This window comes from Pseudorca crassidens, chromosome 11 (assembly GCF_039906515.1).
Source record: "Pseudorca crassidens isolate mPseCra1 chromosome 11, mPseCra1.hap1, whole genome shotgun sequence".
Lineage (NCBI taxonomy): Eukaryota > Metazoa > Chordata > Mammalia > Artiodactyla > Delphinidae > Pseudorca > Pseudorca crassidens.
The window spans coordinates 93,858,208-93,876,255 of record NC_090306.1 but is presented as its reverse complement, the minus strand read 5'-3'; the positions used below and the strand labels follow the sequence as shown (position 1 = coordinate 93,876,255).

The 18,048-nt window shown below is 45.2% G+C and overlaps 1 long non-coding RNA gene across 1 annotated transcript in view; it reads left to right on the top strand.

The window, feature by feature from the left end:
- LOC137202400 (uncharacterized) overlaps positions 1-12,963 on the top strand; it is a 123,512-nt gene extending 110,549 nt beyond the window's left edge. Inside the window, exons 4-5 of the long non-coding RNA XR_010932588.1 lie at positions 758-1,375; positions 12,834-12,963. This is a non-coding gene — a long non-coding RNA (uncharacterized lncRNA). The remainder of the gene's footprint in view (positions 1-757; positions 1,376-12,833) is intronic.
- Positions 12,964-18,048: the final 5,085 nt, after the last annotated feature.

Sequence of the window (18,048 nt, the reverse complement as noted above, 5' to 3'; positions counted from 1 at the left end):
GATCCCACATGCCGCGGAGCAGCTGGGCCCGTGAGCCATGGCCGCTGAGCCTGCGCGTCCGGAGCCTGTGCTGCGCAACGGGAGAGGCCGCAGTGGTGAGAGGCCCGCGTACTGCAAAAAAAAAAAAGGAAGGGAGAGAAAGACTAGGTTCTTGTGCTATTGACAGTACCGTGTGACCCCGTGCAAGGCCCTTCGCCTCTCTGCCTCCTTCTCTGCTGAAAACTAAGGCATTTGCATGAGGGATCTCTAAGGGCCATGATTCCCCATATACTGTTATCCTCAAAGGGTATCCCAGTGTGCTTAGTCCCAGGATCCTCCCGGGGGACGCAGGACTAACATGCCACTCTCCCCCATTTGCTGCTCTCAGAGGGCTCCTTGGCCAGACTTCTTTGCCTGGGCCAGCATGGCCTTGACTCAGAAGGACCCTGAAGGAGGCATGTTGATGAGGGAGTGTAAGACACCAGCGAGAAGCAACGCCTGTCACTGAGCATAGCCCTGGACCCCCAGCACTTCCTGGCCCTTTTGGCTGAGGACCCCTGGACATCCTGCCTCCATGGAGGGGCTCCTTTTCATGGCAGAAGGCTGTGGACTCTGGGGCCCGAATGGGGCTACCTGTTTGATCAAGCAAAGCCAGAAATGAGGCCAGGCAGCGCTGGTGGTGGGCGGCACCTCCCAGGTGCCGTTCACTGAGTGGTGTTGATGTGGTACCCAAGGCCTCCAGAGACGGATTATCCAATCTTCCCTCCTCCTTCTACAGATGGGGACACTGAGACCCAGAGGTGTTGGGGCCGCTGTCCAGATGCATCCAGCCGTGAGGAGAGCTTGGACTTGAACCAGAATCTTCCCATTGCTAACCCAGGACCCTCTGTCCTCTGCCCTGGTTGCATCTTCCCAGAGGGCTTTGGAAACACCCTGGAGAATGAGCCGTGGGGGTGGTGACATAGAGAACAAAACTGGCTAAGTGGTTGCCCACCCCCCACCCTGAGTCTTGTGACCCTCCAGCCCCTAGCGAGCATCCCAGGTTGTGGAAGCATCACACCAAAGTTCCCTGGAGGGCAGGTTACTCGAAGATCTGGGTCAGGTGATTCAAGGAAGGAAGATTTCCGTGCCTGTGATGGAACAAACTTTAAGTCTGGGTTTAAACTCATCAGAAGTGTGCTGGGGCGGCATTTCCCACTGCTATATGGAGGGGAATGTGAGCCCATCTACAGAAAACACTTTGCTGCCAGGGGACTTTGTGAGCTGTGCTCCTTGCTGCCCAGGGACTCTGCAGATGAAATCTGATCTTCCCTTTGAGTATAAAATTCCAGTTCGTCAACTCAAAGCCTCCCTTTGAAAGACTGAAGAGGCTGGCGCTTTCCCTGGTCTTCAAAAGGTAAGTGGGTGGAGCAAGTCTGATGGGGGAAAATTGGTTCCGGAGATTAATGTGGTGGGCAGGATGCAAGCCCAGTGCGACTGCAATTTCTTTCAGCATGAATGATGCAGGTGGAGAGGGGGCAGGACAGAAGCTGAGAGACGCTGGGCCTCCGATTAGCCTAAAGAGTCACAAAAGTTTTCTGCATACAGGTCTTTTGTCTCCTTAGGTAGGTTTATTCCTAGGTATTTTATTCTTTTTGATGCAGTGGTAAATGGGAGTGTTTTCTTAATTTCTCTTTCAGATTTTTCGTCATTAGTGTATAGGAATGCCAGAGATTTCTGTGCATTAATTTTGTATCCTGCAACTTTACCAGATTCATTGATTAGCGCTAGGAGTTTTCTGGTAGCATCTCTAGGATTCTCTGTGTATAGTATCATGTCATCTACAAACAGTGACAGTTTTACTTCTTTTCCGATTTGATACAGATTGCCAGCAAATACATGAAAGGATGCTCAACATCACTAATCGTTAGAGAAATGCAAATCAAAACCACAATGCGGTGTCACCTCACACCAGTCAGAATGGCCTGCATCAAAAAATCTATAAACAATAAATGCTGGAGAGGGTGTGGAGAAAAGGGAACCCTCGTGCACTGTTGGTGGGAATATAAATTGATACAACCACTATGGAGAACAGTATGCAGGTTCCTTAAAAAACTAAAAACAGAACTATGATATGACCCAGCAATCCCACCACTGGGCATATACCCTGAGAAAACCATAATTCAAAAAGAGTCATGTACCACAATGCTCACTGCAGCGCTATTTACAATAGCCAGGACATGGAAGCAACGTAAGTGCCCATCAACAGATGAATGGATAAAGAAGATGTGACACATATATACAATGGAATATTACTCAGCCACAAAAAGAAACAAAATTGAGTTATTTGTTTTGGATGGATCTAGAGTCTGTCATACAGAGTGAAGTAAGTCAGAAAGAGAAAGACAAATACAATATACTAAAGCATATATATGGGATCTAAAAAAAGAAAATGGTTCTGAAGAACCTAGGAGCAGGACAGGAATAAAGACACAGACACAGAGAATGGACTTGAGGACATGGGGAGGGAGAAGGATACGCTGGGACGAAGTGAGAGAGTAACATTGACACATATGTATGCTACCAAATGTAAAACAGATAGCTAGTGGGAAGCAGCTGCATAGCACAGGGAGATCAGCTCGGTGCTTTGTGACCACCTAGAGGGGTGGCATAGGGAGGGTGGGAGGGAGACGCAAGAGGGAGGGGATATGGGGATATATGTATATGTATAGCTGATTCACTTCGTTATACAGCAGAAACTAACACAACATTGTAAAGCAATTATACTCTAATAAAGATGTTAAAAAAAATAAGTCACAAAAGTCTTTTGGGGTCTCCTCTTTGGAAGCCCCTGGCAGAGAAGGAAGACTTCATGTGGAGGTGGGGTTCTTAGCTTTTTGAAACCGTAGAATCTTCTGGCTGTCTGGCAAAACTCATGACCGTTTCTCTGAATAATGAATTGATGACATAAAACACAGATTTTAGAGGTAATTAATTATACTGAAATCCAGCTGTCAAAATAGTAAAACAGTTGTGATACTGTGGCATACATGTGCTTCTTTATTAATACATTAGATATTTTGAGGTATCTGCAGGTCATAGGTACTGTGAATACACCACCGTGTAATTTTTTGTCTGCAGTCTTAATGGAAGGAAATGCTGCATCTTAGTTAGAGGTTCATGAAAATACAGATGCACACGCCCACGGAGGTGGATGTATAATAAGAAAATAGTCTGAGCCAAAGTCTCAGAAAAGGTTAGTGTTTTGAATAAATTGATTGCAGTAAGGTTAAATGGAAAGATAAATAATACCCTTGTTTGCTTTATGAGATCTTTTTTTCTCGGTCTTTTAAAAACGTTTTAGGGCTTCCCTGGTGGCGCAGTGGTTGAGAGTCTGCCTGCCGATGCAGGGGACACGGGTTCGTGCCCCGGTCCGGGAAGATCCCACATGCCGCGGAGCGGCTGGGCCCGTGAGCCATGGCCACTGAGCCTGCGCGTCTGGAGCCTGTGCTCCGCAATGGGAGAGGCCACAATAGTGAGAGGCCCGCGTACCGCAAAAAAAAAACGTTTTAACACGGTAAAATGTGTTAAATATATAGTTTGTAATAAAGATACCTTTTTATTTATTTATTTTTATTTAAAATTTTTTTTTGCGGTACGCAGGCCTCTCACCGCTGTGGCCTCTCCCGTTGCGGAGCACAGGCTCCGGACGCGCAGGCTCAGCGGCCATGGCTCACGGGCCCAGCCGCTCCGCGGCACGTGAGATCTTCCCGGACCGGGGCACGAACCCGCGTCCCCTGCATCGGCAGGCGGACTCTCACTCAACCACTGTGCCACCAGGGAAGCCCCCTTTTAATTTAATTTTATTTTTCAGCATAGGAGGGAAATTATACTTATTTTTCCCTCTGTTAAGCCACAGCTGAGGTGTAAGTGTACTGTTTGGTTCTCATGAATTGGACCTATTATATCCCAGGTGGGAGAGACACCCCCCCCCCCATAAGGAAATGATCTCTTGAAGGCTAGATGCTCCTCCCCCCACCCAGAGTCCACGTGGACTGGATCTGGGGGAAACTCTTTGGAGTATGAAGCTCTACTACTTATTATGGGTGACCATAGATTTCACTTGAGCCTCATTTTTCACAAGCTATAGAGTGGGGATTGTAATCCAAACCCCACGGGGATGTGATGTGGAGTAGAGGCTAGACAAATACGAGTTCCCTTGTGGTCCTGTAGCTGTGCAGTGCCCTCTCCTTTAACTGCAAGACTCCCCCCGACCCCCAGCTTTACCAAGGTATAATTGGCAAATAAAAATTGTATGTATTTAACGTGTACAACGTGATGGTTTGATATATGTATACATTGTGAAGTGATTACCACAGTCAAATTAATTGACACGTCTATCACCTCACATTGTTATTTCTTTTTTTCCATGTGGTGAGAACACTGAGGGTCTATTCTCTTAGCAAATTTCAAGACTGCAATGGAGTATTATTAACTATAGTTGCCAAGCTGCACATTACATCCCCAGAACTTATTCATCTTATAACTGAAAGTTTGTACCCTTTGACCAACCTCTCCCCATTTCCCCCAGCCCCCAGCCCCTGGTAATCATGGTTCTACTCTCTGGTTCTATGAGTTCAACTTTTTAATATTTCACATGTAAGTGAGATCATTCAGTATTTATCTTTCTCTGTCTGGCTAATTTCACTTAGCATAATGTCCGCCAGATTCATCCATGTTGTTCCAAATGGCAGGTAATCCTCCTTTTTTATGGCTGAATAATATTCCATTATGTGCATGCACATACCGTATCTTCTTTATCCATCCATCTATAGAGGGACATTTATGTTGTTTCCATATCTTGGCTATTATGAATAACACTGCAATGAACGTGGAGTGCAGATATCTCTTTGAGATACTGATTTCATTTCATTTGGATATATACCTGGTAGTGGGATTGTTGGATCACGTGGTAGTTCTACTTTTTAGTTTTTTGAGGAACCCCCATAATGTTTTCCATAATGGCTGTACCAATTTACATTCCCACCAACAGTGCACAAGAGTTCCCTTTTCTCTACACCCTTGTCAATACGTATCTGTTGTCATTTTGACAATAGCCATCCTAACAGGTGTGAGGTGATATCTCATTCTGCTTTTGACTTGCATTTCCCTGATGATTAGTGATGTTAAGCCCCTTTTCATGTACTTGTTGCCCATTTGTATGTTGTCTTTGGAAAAATGTCTTTTGAGGTCCTTTGCCCATTTTAAAAATGGGTTATTTGGGGTTTTTCTTATTGTTTGTTTATTTTTTTGCTATAGAGTTGTGAAAGTTCCTTGTATATTTTGAATGTTAACCATTTATTGGATATATGGTTTGCAAATATTTTCTCACATTCTGCAGGTTGCCTTTTAGTTTTGTTGATGGTTTCCTTTGCTGTGCAGAAGCCTTTTGGTTTGATGTAATCCCATTTGTTTATTTTTGCTTTTGTTGCCTGTGCTTTTGGTGTTATATCCAAAAAAATCAATGCCAAGATCAATGCCAGGGAGCTTTCCCCTATGTTTTCTTCTAGGAGTTTTATGGTTTCAGGTCTTATATTTGTCTTTAATCCATTTTGAGTTGATTTCTGTGAGTGGTGTAAGAGTTCAGTTTTATTCTTTTGCATTGGATAGCCAATTTTTCAAACACCATTTATTTATCCCTTAGCCATTGTGTATTCTTGGCATCCTTGTCAAGGATTAGATTAGTTGACCATATATGTGTGGTTTTATTTGGGTTTTATCTGGGTACTCTATTCTATTCCATTGGTCTATGTGTCTGTTTTTATGCCAGTACTATACTGTTTTGATTACCATAGCTTTGTAATATAGTTTACAATCTTCTTTCTCAAGATTTCTTTAGCTATTTGGGTCTTTTGTGGTTTTATAAGAATTTGGGGATTGCTTTTTCTATTTCTGTGAAATATGCTGTTAGAATTTTGATAGGGATGACTGCAAGACTCTTAGTTATCCTCACGCTCTGGAGGTGGGTTGTATTTATTGGTGCCACATGACTCAATTGAATAATTCTTTACTGAGAATCTATAAGGACATGTATATGCTCCAGATTGGGAGCTCCGAAAGTGGGGGTGGGGAAGCACAAAGATCATGGGAAATATTTTATTTACATCTCCTAGAAACTTTTACGTCTAAGCATACAGTAGCTATGATGTTCTTAGCATCTACTAGGATTAAATGTGCCAAGTGCCTCTCTGTGCCTCAGTTTCCCCTTGATAAAATAGGAATACTACCAGTGTCTACCTCCTAGGGATATTAGGAAGGGTCAATGAGTAATATTAGAAAGTGTTTAGAATGGCACATATTACTGATTCTGTGCTTGCTAAGTAAGTACATAGTCCCTTACCTGGGTAGCATTTTTGCAAAGTTTACAGCTTCCAGTTGTCAGATGAGGAAACTGAGGCTTGAGCCTGAGATTGTTGACATTTGTCAAGGGAGAGGGACTCTACGATCTCAGTCTGATCAGTCAGGGGCGCCGTCAAAGATCCTCAGAACCAGAAGGATGCATGGGGTTGTCTAGGCCACCGATGCTAGACTGTGCTGTACCTTCCCGCCCTCATCCACAGTGTTCTCCCAGCCCCACTCACCACACTGGCCTCCCCTTGGTTCTTTGAATACATTCAAAGTATTTCCACTGCAGAGCCTTTGGACATGTTGAACTGTATGCTTGGTTCAGTGCTCCTAGAGCTTAGCTCTCAGCTCAGGTGTCTTGATCCCATGGAGGCTTTGCCTGGCCACCATAACTTCACTAGCCTCTCTCCCACTACTAGGACATCACCATTTTAATATCTTATTACATTTATTTTTGTTTACTTGGCTCTTACCTGTTTCTCTTCCCTCCCCATCAGAATATAAGCTCACATACAGCAGGGACTTTGCTCATCACTATTTTTCTGCCTTCAGTCAGTGCTTTGAACAATACAGATTCTCAGGTATTTACTAGTTGACTGAGTACTACACCCCTAAGGGCTGTTCAGCTTTGGCTCATACGCACATGTTGTCAGGGAGCTCATTCCTTCCTGAGGCCATCTGTTCTGCTGTCTGCGGCTTTGACTGTTAGAAAGTTCCTTCTTTAACTGGATCAATTCTGCCCTTTTGGTATGCACAGACTAAGTCTCTTTCTGTCACCTTTGGAGGTGAGGCCAGTTGGTGATCCGATTTTTGGTTTGTCAGAAGATTCTCTTTTTCCTTTCCTTTTCCTCTTTCACATGGCCTCTCAGGTAAGACCAAAAAAAATGGAGGTTGTCCCCCATTATCTTCCAAAGGTATCCACAGATGGCTGACTGCCCACTGTTGAATGCAAATACTTGTCCTAACTAGGGGTGTGTTATAGAACAGAAAGCCACTCAGTTTAACTTCAGTCCAAGAATGAGAAGGAAACTAGGATAAAAAGATCCATATTTCTAGAGGCTTCTTGTGTTGTTATTAATAGATTTCCTGTGGGGGTGAATAGGTTCAGTGGTCAAAGTCTGAACACACTGGGTTTCACTGAGTTAAACTTTCCTGTAGATCTTGGATTCTTTCCTATAACTCTTGCCAGAATCTTTGAGATGCAGTGGGGCCTGTGATTTCTACGAGGGAGTCACAGTTTATGAATTGCCCAAACCCATTCACCTTGGGAATATTTTCATTCAACACCCATGAACATCTCACGAACCACAGATGTCCAGGGTTTCTGATTTTGGAAATACTTTCCTAGCTGTTTCTTCCGCTTTTCTAGCCAAGATCTCATGATTCTAAAGAGGAACCTTCTAGAGACAGAACACTTTTCTCTTACAAAATCTACAAGGATAGGCCTGCCTTGCCCACATCGGATGAAGGACCAGGCACGCGAATGGGGCCCTAAAAATTTTCCTCTTTTCCCATCACCCTGGGAGGCCATCTTTCCTCCTTCTCCTCTGTTTTCATTCCCCACCCCCAACCAGGTTCTTAGTTTATAACCCCTTTGGAATAACATCTCAGGATTCTTGGGGAGATAAGGATCACCAGGGAATTGTTTGAGAGCTGTAAATGACTTAAATTGGTTAGGATTCTAATTATCACGAAATGGCTTCATTGCCTCCTGCCGATAACAGGGCTGTAACCTTCCTCCCCTGGGGAGTACAGGTCCCCACCCCAGGGGTCACACACCGGTCAGGGCCCTGGCAGCTGGGGAAGAAGAGAGAGGCTTTCTTCCCCCCCACCCCGCCGCTGGCTCCAGGAACGGCTAGGAGCAGCCTGGGCTGATGACAGCCCGGGTGGTGGTCCCACAGGGACCCTGTCGGCAACTCCCCTCCCTCTGTCACCCCCTCGACTTCCTGGGGACCTTGGCAGGCCCCTGCCACTCTTGCCACTTGGACTGCCCTTCTATTCCGTGTGGAATCCTGGCGCCTAGTCCCATTTCTTTATTCTGTTGTCCAGAGTTTACCACGGTGGGGCTTTGTGGGGAAAAGCGTCTGTATAACTAGTCATAATGCTGGATTTATTCGTTCATCTATCCATCCTTCGTCAAATATTTATGGGGCATGTACCTTATGCCAGACAGTGTACTAGAAAGGAAAACAGACTCTATGAATAAGGGGAGTAGTGTATACACATACACCCTTTATACATTCATAGTATAAAGAATAGTATATATACATATGCACATATATGTACATATGTATACTGTATATGTTATAAACATATATAACATATACATTTGTTTAAAGCTTTGACATCGGGCAAGTCTGAGTTGAAATCAGACCTTTGCTGTGTGACATTCAGTTGCATCCCCCTCTGACACTTATGGTGCCTGTGTCATAGGACTGGGGTGAGAATTAAAGCATTTGGCTCATATAGGACCCTCCATACATGGAGGCCACTATTATCACAATAAAGGTACACAGAGTTGTGGGAGTGAAAAGGAGGAATCATTTTAAAAGGTAATTTATAACTTATCTTTGATATCTATCTAGAGAGATATGCATGTAACAGCCACCAGCAGATTCTGAGCAATTACTTCAAAAGAGAGATCAAGAGCAAGGCGGGCAGGGCAGCGTTTGAGTGGGGCCTTGAAGCATGAGTAGAATTCCAATAGCTGGGTAGAGGGGAGGGCATTCCTAGCCAAGGAAAATGCAGGGCAAAGGGTGTGAGATAGGAATGTACCTGATGTGTTCCAGGACCCTCAGATGATTTAGTGTGGTTGGAATGCGGGGCTCACCAAGGGCTGCAGGAGAAGAGGGAGTCAGAGAGGTGAGGGAGAAGGGACCTTTGGAAAACCTAGTTCCTGTGTTCTTTGCATTGGCCTTAAACTTCTCTTCCTGTAATTCCTGTATTGGTCCTGCTGCTGCCCTCTGGGGTGCTTGCACAGAGCGAGTCCTCCCTCTTTCTCCTGACAAGCCCTTCAAACCTTGGATTTCCTGGAATCCCTCACCTGTGTCCCAAACATACCCGGTGCTTTCATGTGACCCTCAGGAGACCTGACTTTTAGAACCTGTGCTCCTGTTCCTTCCAGGTCATTTTTTTTTTCTGCTCTGCACTCCCTCTTTTAAATGAATGGCTTCTGGATTAAAATTTCTTTATTAGGAAACATTTCTAGCATATACAAAACTAGAGACGATAGCTTATGAACTCCCACACGCTCATCAATAATTTTCCACAACTATGATCATTTTTGCCAGTCGTTTTCTCTGTTCTCTCCTCCTCTGTTTTGTTTTCTGAAGTAGTTTGAAGCAAATCCCAAACATTACATCTTTTGATGCATAAGATTTTAGTATGCATCACTAACAAAGGAAGGATGTTAAAAACCTGACCATGTTATTTTGACAGTCAACACAACAGAAAATTTCAGTATCCTCTATTACTCATGTTCAGAGTTCCTTGATTGTATTCGAGATTTTATGATTAAAAAAATCAAGGTCCAGAAAGGATTCATATATTGCCTTTGCTTATGATATCTCCTGTTTCTTTTACTCATTAACAATTCCTCCCGTCTCTTCCATGTTACAGATTTGTTGGAGAAACACAATCACTTGTTCTGTTGACTATCCCATATTCTGAATATGACTAATTGCTTCTTCCTGGTATTTAATTTAATTTATTCTTCTATTGTCTATACTTCCTGAAACAGGTAGTTAAGTCTACAGCATAATTGGAGTCAAGTTCTTTTTTTTTTTTTTTTCTTTTTTAGGGGAGAACAATTCACAGATGGTGGCGTGTGTTCCCCACTGCCTGATGTTTAGGGGTCACACAAGGAGTGTTGTTCCACTGTTAAATGAGGTGGAAACTGATGGGGGTTTAGATGGTGTCAGTCTGATCTCTCTATAGGTCGTCTCTTCTAGACATCTCTTCTGTCTACCCTTCTCTCTTAAAAAGAGGCACCGAGGGGCTTCCCTGGTGGTGCAGTGGTTGAGAATCTGCCTGCTAATGCAGGGGACAGGGGTTCGAGCCCTGGTCTGGGAGGATCCCACATGCCGCGGAGCAACTAGGCCCGTGAGCCACAACTACTGAGCCTGTGCGTCTGGAGCCTGGGCTCCGCAACAAGAGAGGCCGTGATAGTGACAGGCCCGTGCACCGCGATGAAGAGTGGCCCCTGCTTGCCACAACTAGAGAAAGCCCTCGCACAGAAACGAAGACCCAACACAGCAAAAATAAATTAATTAATTAATAAACTCCTACCCCCAACGTCTAAAAAAAAAGAGGCACCAAGAAAGGGCTGCATCAGTCCAGCTGTTGTTGGATTATAGAAAAGAAGTATCACCCACACCCCTAATTCTGTACCTCATACTTCTGTTCATGCAGCGAAAGCCTCCCTTAACTCACTCTGGGGCTGCAGCACACGGCTAACTCCCACTAAGCTCACTTTAAAAAAAAAAAAATCTATTTATTTATTCACCGTTGGCTGCGTTGGGTCTTCGTTGCTGCGCATGGGCTTTCTCTAGTTGTGGCGAGCAGAGGCTACTCTTCGTTGGGGTGTTCAGGCTTCTCATTGTGGTGGCTTCTCTTGTTGCAGAACATGGGCTCTAGGCACATGGGCTTCAGTAGTTGTGGCACGTGGGCTCAGTAGTTGTGGCTCGCAGGTTCTAGAGCGCAGGCTCAGTAGCTGTGGCACACGGGCTTAGTTGCTCCACGGCATGTGGGATCTTCCTGGACCAGGGCTCGAACCTGGGTCCCCTGCATTGGTAGGCAGATTCTTAATCACTGCGCCACCAGGGAAGCCCTAAGCTCACTTTGAGTAAATCCCCTAAGCCTCTTTTTCATGGGTTACTGATAAGCCACCTCTCTTTCTTCAGGAACTTTCCCATTTGGTTTTTTGGTCTGAAGTAAATCTTATATTTATACAAATAAACCTTATATATCTTCTACATATATAACATTTATATATGTATTATATTATTCAAAGTGAAGTTTTGTTTTGTCTCAGCCAACTCTTCAAGGTTCGTTTCCATTGTGATTTTGTCATTATAGGAAGGCTGATAGGAGAAGGGACTGCTGAGAGCCTTGATTTTAGCTCCTTCACTTTATAGATGAAGAAAATGAAGTATAGAGAAATTCCCTTTCTTGAATTAAGTTGCTCAGGGTCACGCACCGTGGGGCAGACAGTTATGCTGGTGACCCCTGCTGAACCACACTTCTGGGTGGTCACTCGATTATGTAGCCTCCGCCCACATGGGGGAGTGGTCATGTGACTCTCCGGCCAATGAGACATTAGCAAGCAATGTTAGCAGAGGCTCCGTGAGCACTTAGGTACTGGTGCATGTCTTCTTGGAAGGGTCACTCTGGCGATGCCAATGGGGAGGGACCTCCAGTGGCTGAGAGCACAGGGTGATGGGGCTAGAGAGACACCCAGGTAGCTGTCCACAACCTGCTGCTCCATGAAGAAGGACAGCAGAGGGTTGAGCTTCTCTGGAGCATCTGAAAGCTTCAAATACCTAATGATATAAGTATAAACTCAAGGCTTCAACCTCGACTTCAAGCAAATGAACCAACAAAGATCAAGACATGCTCTTGAGGGCCTGGAAGTGAGGACTAGAGACCCCAGATGCAGTAGCATGGTTTGAGCATGGCGTGGGACACACAGGGTGCTCAAAACCACAACCAGATCCATTCCTTGGTCACGGTGCTTTGAGGATCTTCACGAGGGCTTTAGTATAAATAGCTGGGCATTGCTATTAGGAAACAGAGCCTGCCCTTGATAGTTTGCTGAGTTGAAGTCTGCAGAGAAAGCTCCACTGAGTTCTCCTTCCAGGTTGCTTGTGGGTTCAGCCATCTGCAGCCCATCCTTTTGTTGTCTTTATGCAATAATGCTGGGATTACAGCATCCATTCAGGTACTGTCTGAACAGGTACCTGGATTGGGTAGGTGACTCCTCTATCTAATTGCACCAAGGAAGATGTTGGAATCTAGCTTGATTCATGTTTTATGGAGCCTAAGTTTTATGCAATTCAGGGGACCTTTTCAAAGCAGGAGAATGCAATATTACAAGTATCAAATTCAGTCCAAGATCTTGGAAGGGACCCGTACAAAGGAGGAACCTCCAGAATGAAGTTTCATAGCTTTTCAGTAAATCCACCTCTGCTCCCATTTATGTAACAATTCCTTCAGCCAAAGCGTTCTTTCTCCTACTTCTTTACCTCTCACACTCCTACTAATACTTGAAGTATAAGTAAAACGTTCCCTTCTCTGGAAGCCTCTGGTTTCCCTAGGCAGATTGAATCACCTCAATACGGTGCTCCCACACCGCTCCATTTAACTCATATCCCCCCAGATCCTAATGTTCTGTCTAACCTAAGTGTCTGTCCTCTCCTGCCAGATCCACTCTTGACGCCAGGGACTGTGTCTTCTTGTTTTTGTTTCTCTAGGACCCAGAAGAGGACTCTGTAAGTGTTTATGGGATGGATAAGCCCTTGTCGAATCCTGGAGACTACCCATTCCTTTGTAAGACTCAAGGTCAACTACTGGCTTGATAAAGCTGGAACACGCCCAGCATGGAGGAGAAACAGTGAAGGTAAACTGTGGTCAGAGGTCTTTACTACACACACGCGCGCGCGCGCACACACACACACACACACACACACACACAGATTCACAGCTTCCCAAGGTGCTACCAAAGGGCAGGGCTCTGTTGTAAGAAGTAGAAAAGTCCTTTCGTGTGATGCAGCGAGTTCTTTCTGCCCATCCACTGCATTTAACTCCAGGTCAAGGAACCAGACGATTAGCTGGAGTGACTTAGCCCTGAGGGGGACCAATTTTTTTAGCTGAGACCCCAGAGAAAGATTAGCAACAGCTTCCATTTAGAACCTTTCTTTGCAGAGCCTGAGGCTCATGGCAAACACTTTCATTAACCCTGATCTTTTCGTTAACACTGAACCTTTGTGGGGGTAGGGGAAGGGGTCAGTGCTTATTCGAGCCAATTTCCGGCTAGAATCCCGGGGACCAGAGAGAAAGTGAGTCAGTGTCTCCTGGGAGCTCAGGTGACGAGTTGGGCTCAGACCTTGGCTTTCTGAGGAACAAAGACCATCAGAACTGGAAGGGGCCCCAGGAGCCACATCTTGACCAATGTTATTTTAGAGTGGAGGAAGCTGAGCTGTCCAGACGGGGAGCAAATTGGCCACTGCTGCTCATGATGGGGACGGGACCAGAGCTGAGGCTTCCTGAATCCCAAGTCAGAAGTTTGTTTTATACCATGAAAGTCTGGATAAAGAGCACCTAGAGACCCGCTGTGGAAGATGTTAAGCCTAACCAGCGCCCTGGGAGGGGAGAAGGAGGAAGAGGCAGATGACCTGCCACTCATTGTCTCCGTCTTCGGGGGCTTGTTATGTTTTAACTAAATGATTCTCCTCCTTTGTGTACAAGAAAAAGAATTTGTTTATTTGGTTGCTCTTGACTCCCAGCCTGGTTTTTAGAGAAATCATGGCAAAGGAGATAGGGCCATAATTCTGGATTCAGAAGGCCTGAGTTCAAGACCCAGCTCTGTGCTTTCTGACCTTGTCGCCCTGGCAAGTCACTGCCTGTGTGGTAGCCACAGTTGTTTTGAATGATCAGACACCCATTTCCAACCTTCTCCTCCATCGCCAGCCTCCATCAAACAAACATGCTTGGAGAATCTAAATATTTGTTCTCTCACCTTCCCTCGCATCTAGGTGTGGCTTTTTGCAAAGTTTTGGCTACACAGTCTTAAGTGGAAGTCTGCTGGGGGGTTTCTGGGAGGGCTTTTTTTTAATCTATTTTTTTAAATTGAAGTATAGTTGATTTACAGTGTTGTGTTAATTTCTGCTGTACAGCAAAGTGACTCAGGTATACACATATGTACATTCTTTTTAATATTCTTTTCCGTTATGGTTTATCCCAGGATATTGAATATAGTTCCTTGTGCTATACAGTAGGACCTTGTTGTTTATCCATTCTATATATACTAGTTTGCATCTACTAACTCCAAACTCCCACTCCATCCCTCCCCCACCTCCCCTCCCCCTTGGCAACCACAAGTTTGTTCTCTATGTCTGTGAGTCTTTTTGTTTTTCCTGATAGAAGAGACAGACATCACTGACGCTGCTTTCTTTGCTTCTTCCTAATTGAGTGCAGATGTGATGGCTGGAGCTGAAGCAGTCACTGTGTGTCCATGGGAGAAAGGTCAAGTGAATCGTACACATGCTGGCCATACCTCCAGGTTTCTTGTTAGATGAGAAACCCAAATTCACATTGGTATAAGTTACTGTTGGTTTCTTGTAGCTGAAAGCATTCTTATGTGGTATAAAATAGATAAACTTTTAGGTTATCTCTAGTGAATGACTATTATTTGTCAACCCAGAATCCATTTCCCTTTCTTCTGGTAGCAGCATCCCAGTTTTCCCAGGGGATCCCCTGTTCCTCTACTGTCAATCCACATGGTTGGGGGTGGAGCTGACTTCACCTCTGGCTGTACCCTAGGGTCCGTCAGAACGGTTCACACCCTCCCCTCAACCTTCGGGATAGACAGATTGAGGGATGCTTTGTGCCTTGGGAGTGGCTAGTGGCACCCAATGCCAGGACCTTTCTGATAATCCTGGGAAAGGGAGACTCTTCCCCTCAGACCTGAGAGGCTGGCTGACGCAGAGGAAAGCAGAGCGGAGAGATGGGAATGAGGTGGAGACATAACTGGATTTTAGATGCAGCCCCACTCACACTCTTCAGTTACTTGAGCTGACTCTTCCGTTTCAGGAGTCCAGACTTAGTGACGAGGTGGGGCCACTTAGCTTTAAACAATAGTTGTCACCAGAGCAGGGGCTCAGATCCTTGTCGAAAGTGAATCCATGTTTTGCCGAATTCTGCAGATGATCTGCTTACGAGCCAGAACGCAGTCCCTGGGCTCCTCTTCCTTATTTGCCCTGTTAACATCTTGCTCAGAAATTTACTAGAGGATTTCTGTCAAGCCATCGCCGCTGTTCCTATGCGGATCTGCCCTCTTATTAGACCACCATGCAGCAAATCAGCTTCTTGGTCTGATGGCCATAAAAGGTCTTTTCCACCTGACCATCTTCTGCATTTATTTCCCTGAGATTACATTAAAATTCCATCCTACAGCCAAGAGCTCTTGGCCCGGCACCTTCTGTTCTCAGATTCCGAGCCTGCCTGCTCCGTGTTCTTTTATTCTGTGAATGAACTTGATCTCCGTTGGATTTTGTCCCAGAGCTCCTGGTCCACTTCTCCTTGTGCCCTGAGTCTGCCCTCCCCGCCTCCAGAGGACGCTTTCCAGACCTCCATCCCCTCCTATGATTCTCTGCAGTGGCTTATTGGGTGATCCCCCTGTGCCCACATGGGACCCCTCCAGCACCAGAAGAGGCAGAAAAGCATTTTCTTTGATAGCAAGAGGGCATGTTGTAAAGCACAAGAGAAGTGAGAAAAAGCAACCATTGTCCTGTTATTTGTTAACATTTAATTTCTAAAAGTATATACTTAGGGCAAAAAATTCAAACACTGCCAGGCATCAGGGAAAACAAATATTCCTCTCTCCATCATGTGAGACCATCAGCCCACTCTCTGGAAGTAATTGCTGTCAGGGTTTTTTTTGTTTTTGTCTAGGAACTTTCTAGATATATAGATGTGAGTACGCACACACACATAACAAATATTGAGTGTCTACTATGTGCCAGGCCCTGTTTTGTTCACTGTTTGGGGAATACAGCAGTGTACAAATCAGATAATATCCTTGAACAGTAGAACTTTCATTCTACTGTTGGGAGATAGACAATAAATAAAGAAATGCATAATATGTCAGGTATTGATAAGCACTGTAAAAATTAAAAAATTGGGCAAGGGGTAGGGAATGACAAGGTGTGTATGTGCGTGCTCTCTTAGGTAGGATGGCCTGAGGGGGGCTGTCTGAGTACTATTTGATTGAGGGAGTGAGCCAGGCAAATAGCTAGAAAAGGATGTTTCAGGCAGTGACAGGAAGTGCAAAAGCCCTGGGGTAGGATTGTATTCAGCACTGTGGAGCAGTAGCTGGTAGGAGGCCAGCAACGCCGGAGCAGGGAGCCCTGGGGAAGATGATGGGAGCCACGGAAACTTCCGTGTTGGCCACGGGAAGGACTTTTTGACTTTATTCCACGTGAGGCAGGGAAGAACTTGAGGGTTTGAGTCATGATCTGACTCACATTCTCCCAGCATCCCTCTGGCTGCGGAGTGAAGAATAGAGCCCAGATGGGGCAAGGTGAGCACAAGGAAACAGTGAGGAGATGCTCGTGGCTGGCATCAAGGAGGTGGAGTTGGATGCTGGGTTTGCTGCTTGATTAGAAAAGATAGTCATCAGACAAATATCATATGATATCACTTATATGTGGAATCTAAAAAAATGATACCAATGAACTTATTTACAAAACAAAAATAGACTCACAGACACAGAAAACAAAGTTACGGTTACCAAAGGGGAAAGGGAGGGGGAGGGATAAATTGGGAGTTTGGGATTAACATATACACACTACTATATATAAAATAGATAAACAACGAGGACCCACTGTTTAGCACAGGGAACTATATTCATAATAACCTATAATGGAAAAGAATTGGAAAAAGAAAATATATTTATAGCTGAATCACTTTACTATATACCTGAAACTAATACAACTTTGTAAATCAACTATACTTCAATTAAAAATATATATTTATAAAGAAAAGATAGTCATCAAAATTGCTGTAAAGATCTGAGCCTGAGCAACTGGAAGAAAGGCATTGCCATGTGCTGAGGAGAAAGGCCGAGGAAGAAGCACGTTTGGGGTGGGGAGTGAATAGAGTTTGTTTTCAGACGTGTTAAATTTGAGAGTGATGTCAGGTGGCCGTGGCCTGCAGCAGCCTGAAGCAGGGTTTCGGTTCCCAGCCAGAGATTGAGGTCGGGTCGCCACGGTGAGAGCACCAAATGCTAGCCACTCGACCAGTGGCCAGTGACAAGGCCCTGGCCCTTCGGCTTTGCAGAAAAGAATTCCCACAAAGACGGAAAGTAGTGAAACAAGTAAAGTGTTTATTAGAAGAAAACAGAGTACAGTACGTGGGGATAGACACACGGGGGGGCTCAGAGAGGGAGAGAGTCGCGCTCTCGTGGTAGTTTAAATCACTTATTTGGGTCATTTCTTCTAGGTTTTCTTTGGCCAATCCTTTCGATTTGCCTGGTTCAGAGTCCGTATTTGGTACATCTCAGGATCCTCCCGGGTGTGTGCGCATCTCTTAGCCAAGATGGAGTCTACTGAAGAGGCCTATGGGTAGCTAGCATCACTTACTCTGGGGTGGCGCCCCCTCGCGTTTGACCTCCAAGGAGCTTTTCTGTGCATGTGTAGTCGGGGAGGTCTCCTGACTTTGAGAATGAGGAATATGTGGTCTCATGTTCTATCTGGGCAGGGCCCAGCATCCTCCCTCGATTGTCCGGCTGTTTTCGTCTTGGAGTATCGGTCCACAGAGAACGAACTCCAACTGTTTGCCCCGGGGGCCCACCTATCTTCTGCCTCAAGATGACATTAGACAGTCAAGTGGAGGTGTCAGGAGCACTCAAGGAAGAAGTCTAGATGAGAAATTCATTTGGGTGTTACGGTGGATGGTAAGCAGGGCATG